General features: G+C 34.8%; 1 long non-coding RNA gene across 1 annotated transcript; it reads right to left on the reverse strand.

Moving 5' to 3' along the window:
• Positions 1-4,453: 4,453 nt before the first annotated feature.
• LOC141671244 (uncharacterized) lies at positions 4,454-4,826 on the reverse strand. Its single transcript, XR_012555022.1, has 3 exons — positions 4,769-4,826; positions 4,615-4,671; positions 4,454-4,505 (listed from the first exon to the last, which is right to left on the reverse strand). It is a non-coding gene; the product is annotated as an uncharacterized LOC141671244 (long non-coding RNA).
• Positions 4,827-6,527: the final 1,701 nt, after the last annotated feature.

Genomic DNA, 6,527 nt, shown 5'->3' on the forward strand with positions numbered 1-6,527 from the left:
AATCTTGTTGGTATCCTGTTTGACCGAACAATTACATTCTCAGTTTGTTCACTTCATGTACTAAGAGATTAGCTCTACTATAATACCAAGAAAATATGTAATTATATATTTAATAACATGAATTAATTGCTATCTTTTATTTACTCATCTAATCTCAATATTTATAGATTTTATGAACCTGGTCTATAGAATTACTAACATTAAAGCCTATATCATCATTAATATCTTAAGCTACCAAAATCAAGTAATACTTTTTATAATTATATATTAGTTATTTTACCTAAATTTATTCAGTTTTACACGAGTATAATTAAATTATTGAAACAACTCTAATCAAATTTGTATCAAACAATCTCTAAAATCAGTATTTTTTATATACACAAACATGTGTGCCAAGTGCATAATTGATTTTTACAAGTAAATGCATTGTCCCACATACAGAGGCATAACAATGATTTATAATAAGACAAAAGTACCTTATTTGAGATTGAGCACACGATCTCTCTTTGATTCGTCGTTAACTCCATGTTGTCCTGCCGCTCCCATAAACCCCTTTTACGCGTATGTTCTACTTTTTTTAGGGTACCAAATATGTGTTTATATAGTATAAAGTCACCGACTAATTCCTCTGCTTAATCTTTTAGAGCTTATTTATATAATAGTCTAAGCATCCCATTATTATTAGAATTAAAATTATATCAACAAATTACCATTAATTTTGTTTCTCTTCTAATTAGCAAATAATTAAAAAACACTTATTTTAATTCTAATCCAAATCTTAATATTATTACTATTATTATTACTATTATTATTATTATTATTATTATTATTATTATTATTATTATTATTATTATTATTATTATTCTTAAAATTCACATATATTACAGGATCCCAAACTTCTGACCCAGGTTTGGAGGGCGCCACAAGTTTGGTATCGGAGCTACAGGTTATAAGTCACTGACACAAGCCTAGGTTGACGGGAATGGGTAGAGGGTTAGGATTAGAAGTAAGGAAATAGAAAAATAAAACATCGAGAGGTTGAGTGCGACGGTATAACAGGTATTAGTATAATTCGTGTCGTGGCTCAAGATTCTTATTATTGCGATATGATTTCAGATAGCAGCGATGGCCGACACTTTCATCCCTGTATCAGCTGATCACTCAGAGCCCTTAGTTGGAGGACCATCTTCAGATCTATGTCCTATTGTTCCACCAGTATTGGCTATTTTACCTCCACCTGTGTTGCAGCCCGTACCACTACAGGCTATTCCACCCCCAGGCATGAGGCCACCTATCAGGGGACCCCCACCAGCTGATTCAGATTCCACTGGGCATTCAGTTGCGGGTGTCCCATTCCAGTCTACATTGCATCCTGTTCCTTATTACCGGTATGAGACTCTTCTACTGGAACATGATTCCTTGTTGGCACAGATCCGAGAGCTACAGCATATCATCAGGACTACAGATGTTGATCATAGTGTGAGGGAGCTCCGAGAGGAGATCCATGTGATACACAGGATTCTTGAGGCCAGGCTACATGGAGCTACATTAGCTGGCCCTAATGCATTTATGGGATGGGATAGCGAGGTGATGGAGGATCTCGAGAGGCTGGGTGGACCAGAGTTTCCTTGGAGTTAGAGCTAGAGGCACAGAGATGGAGATGCTGATCAGTGCTGTTGTGGTTGTTTAGCTTGTACAGTAGTGTGTAGTGTGTATCAGCAGACTTTCGGGTTGTATTTATAGACTAGATCTGCCGACTAGTGAGTAGGTTTGTTGTACCCCTTTTGCTTTTACTTTTGAAGCGTCTTTACGCTTGTACTACCTAAAACTTTTGATCTATATATATCAGTACATTTTTCCTTTCCAGCATTGCCATTTACATTACTGCACCTATTTTACTTTACTTTATTTATTGCACCAATTATACCTCCTGTGATACCATGTACCCTACCCCCTTTTACTGTTTACATTCTGTAAAGAAGCATGCAGTTTACTTAGTTCAACTATTACAACTGTTTTCAAAAAGAGATATTTTTGTTTTATAAAACTTTTCTTTTATGCAAAAGATTTGATTTAAAAGCTAAATAAGTTGTTTGATTCTTTACAGAAAATGCCTCCTAGAAGAAATACCCGCACCAACACCCAGAATGAAGAAAACAACAACAACCAAGATAATACCAATCAGAATGCAAACCCAGGACCCATAGACCCAGCAGTAGCCCAGATTCTTCAAATCTTGGCTCAACAAACAGTTCACCTGACTCAACAACAACAAAGACAGACCAATCCCCAGGTAACTTTCAAAACTTTCCAGGCGGTGAACCCACCAGAATTCAAAAGTTCCTTAGATCCGATTGAAGCGAATTGGTTAAAGGAAATAGAGAAGTCGTTTGCTTTAGTTAAAGTGAAGGAAGAACAGAAGGTTGAGTTTGCAAGTTATTATTTAAAGAATGAGGCTACCTATTGGTGGGAAACTGTGAAGACATTGGAAGGTACATATGTTATTACTTGGGAGAGGTTTAAAGAATTGTTTCTAGAAAAGTATTTTCCCCAGTTTGTTCAGGATCAAATGGAGCTGAAGTTTTTAGAGTTAAAGCAAGGAAATATGTCGGTAGCTGATTATGAGAATAAGTTTGAAGAGTTGTCAAGGTATGTGCCATCATATGTAGATACTGATAGGAAGAAGGCTAAGAGATTCCAGCAAGGTCTGAAGCCATGGATCAGAGGAAAGGTAGCCATATTTGAATTGGATACCTATGTAGGAGTTGTACAGAAGGCCATGATTGCAGAAAATGAGAGCGAGATGTCACAGAAAGAAAAAGAAAGTAAGAAGAGAAAGTTTGAAGGGAATGAAGGACAGTCACAACCAGGAAAGTTTCCAAATTTTAAGAAGGGCAAGTTTCATCCAGGGAGAAATTTTAATGTCTAGAAATAGAATGCAGGCGACGGAGGTCAAGGCAACCGTTCAGTCAATGTGAATCAGCCGAATCAGTTGAGGCTAACTTTTCCAGATACTCAAGTATGTGGGAAGAAACACGGAGGAGTTTGTAATAAGTTGAACGTGGTTTGTTTCAAGTGTAATCAGAAAGGGCACTATTCGAGAGAGTGTCGCAATCAGCCAGCAAAAAAGCCAGTGAAAAAGGATCAGGCTACCCGGAATCCAGCGGTTAAGGTTCCAACTATTGGATTTATATGCTTTAAATGTGGGAAGCCACGACATATAGCCAGGGATTGCAAGACACCAACCCCCACTACTAGAAAAAGTAGAATAGACATCGGCTAAAAACCGATGTCTATGAACAAAAAAATACGATGTCTTCGTGGGTGATGTTAAAGACCCCCCATTTAACATCGATTTTAAACTGATGTTAAAGAAGACGTATAACATCAGTTTTTAAAGATGTTAAATTTATAATGCATATCTAATCTTCATATATTATCATAATATGATATTTTTATCAATTTAAACATATGTGAGATAAGTAAAATATTACCATTTACCCATTAAACTGATGTTACTAGTACCAATAACAACGGTTTTCAAGATAAACCGATGTAAATATAACTTCTGACATCGGTTATTTATTTCAAACCGATATCTATGACTGACAAACCGATGCCTATAAAGCTTAATAACATCGGTTTTCTGTTTTAAGATTTTTTTTGTTGTAGTATTTAACATCGATTTTAATCGGTAATACTGATGTCAATGTTCAACTAAATCTGATGTATTAAGATTTGAAAGACATCGTTTTCCATTGTAATGATGTATGTACCTATTTATTAATGCATATTTTAAAAATATAGATACCAAAAAATTGCCAAATCAATAAACTACCAAAACCAATTGCTGCAAAATACCAGCTATCTATAAATCTAACCAATATTCAAACATCTTGTACAACAGATACATCTAATCCAAACATCAAATACTACACATATCCATCCATCTATTCTAGTAGAAGAGTATCACAGTACTGCTCAAACTGCGCATTGGATATTATAGAAGGAATCCAAAACTCTAAAAGCTTGGAAGAGCTGGATTTGCCCTCACACGCAGCATATCGTGACAACCTCTCTCTCATCAACTATTACTACTTTCCATTTTATGGAGTCCAAGAATACAAAATCCTGAAAAATTATTTACCCATCATAGGTGCCTTCCACTTTCCTTTGTAGGCAGGATTCTTAATTTTCTGCATAATAAAACAAGTTAATAAAAATTAAGATCATACTTTTTAATGAGAATTTAGACCGTCTCATGTAAAATCAACAGACCTTGGGTGTCCACGGACCCTTGTATTCAGGATTTGGGACAGTTGGGGGTGTCCACTCACTATATTCCTCATCATCCCAGTCATCTGGATGAAGTTGTAAACATAAAGTCAAACAGTTAAAATCTGCTAAAGGACATAAATTGTGCCAAACAGAGAAACTGAAGAATCATAATATGTTACCTTCTTGGCATCAGCATCTTGTATCTCCTTGGGGATGTCATCATAACCCTGTTTTATAAGACAGGTATCAAGTTTAACAAAATGCTGATTGAGGTATACGGACATCAAATTTAAATGATCATAGAGTTTCAATATTAAAGAGAATGAGAGTCTGTACCTCTGGTTTCTTATCTTCAGGATCAGGGATAAATTATTTGTCATCCCAATCTTCAGGCTGTCATTATTATGAGTGGGAAGTTCAATATTATATTCAAGAGTAGTGATGTTAAATTTAAAATTGAACATACATAGTTTAATGCTTAAGAAATTACTTTTTTTTGCCCGGGATCCTTGATTTTCTTTGGTGGAAGAAGATCCCAGTCAGAGTACTACTACTATAATTTTGTCGCATAATTGCAGTCAAAGCAAATTCAGGTGATGCAATGCAGGCCCACATGCCGCACGTGATACTAACTTTCTATGGTATGATCAAGCAAAAATGATAGTGAGCAGTGAAACAGAAACACATACCCGCAATGATCTGTTCCTCTCAAGGCCTTCAGCCAGAGTAGAAGCACCCAAAGCACCCCCATGGTTTCGACTTGGACATAAGAAAATCACAAAAAGTTACTAAAGGATAATAATACAGGTCAACATTGGCATAAAATTTGCACGTTTAGAATCAAAATCGAATTGTACAAACAAATTAATGCTAATTTTTTAAACTCACTTTAGGTACATCGTGTGCAAGGTTTCATTCCCAACAAGTGATCTTGCAAGCTCTGAGAAGCCCTACCTCCATTATAAAAAAGAAAAAATAATCAGAATGATTTTGCACGAAGCGAATTTGAATAAAACATAACCAACAGTATCAAATTAGTAAGCTTGCATAAATACACAATTGTTATCCAATTCAAGAATCTGCAATCTTGAATTTCTAATCAACATCTCAGAAATTGCCTTTGATCCCTGTACGAAATCATAACTATAAGCAAATTATTAAACACCTAAATTTCATAGAGTTGCCATCATGTTATCTGCAAAATAGTTCTTAAAACTCGGAGTTGGCGATGAACATGCTTTTTGCCAAGCACTTGTAAGAGCCTGCAGAAAAATCAAATATGCAACACAAATTTAATTTCACAAACTAAACATTTCAATACAATAATAATAATGATAACAATGTCCTTTACTATTGACATCCATATTAGGAAACATAAAATCTTGCACTTATGCAGGTGATAACAATATCACTTATGTAGGTGACTGCAATTCTAAGCTAATTCAGAAGTTTAACTAGTTTTAGTCTGATGGATGCAAATATAAAAAAAAACAATTATATTGACTACTACATTGTTTAGTATATTCTAGCTAATCTACCTTAAAAATTTAAGCCATTAATAATAAGAGGGAAGATTTATAGCAAAACATCATACCTCTTTCTCGAGCATTCTTTCTCGGCACATTCTTTGCCTTCTGATGCAGCACCAATAGGAAGTGGAGCATCAAATTCTGAGACATCACTGCAACCAAATAGCAAAACCAAATTAATCCCGTCTAATACTCCAAAATTAAACTTAAAAATAGTCAACTAAATTGATCACTAGATTTAGATAAAGAAGATTATCAACTAGAATCAACGAAATGAATATCCGACACTGACAAATTAATAAGTGATAACTTACAAAAACAAATAAATAAAACAGATTACTTGTTGTCAGCTTAGATCGGAGACCACAATAAAAACCATTACCACCAAAACATATAAAGCTATCAACTTTAATAACCCTCTTACTTACCACTACTAGCCACTATGTACTAGATACACTATCCTCTGCCTAAAATTATAAAAGAAAAAACCCTACCAGAACAGGTAAAGATTTCAACTTTAATAACGCTCGTAATTAGTACTAATAGGTCCTAGGAAACAAACATCCTCTACCTCAGATTATAAAAGAAACAAAACCCCACATCAACATAATTAGTGACCCAAGAAGCATAAAAAATTAGGGTTTCAATTTAAAACACCCAATTTAAAAGTTAGGGTTTAATATTTACCCAATTCAAGCTTAGACCTCTGAGTTAGCTTTA

This window comes from Apium graveolens, chromosome 7 (genome assembly GCF_009905375.1).
Source record: "Apium graveolens cultivar Ventura chromosome 7, ASM990537v1, whole genome shotgun sequence".
NCBI lineage: Eukaryota > Viridiplantae > Streptophyta > Magnoliopsida > Apiales > Apiaceae > Apium > Apium graveolens.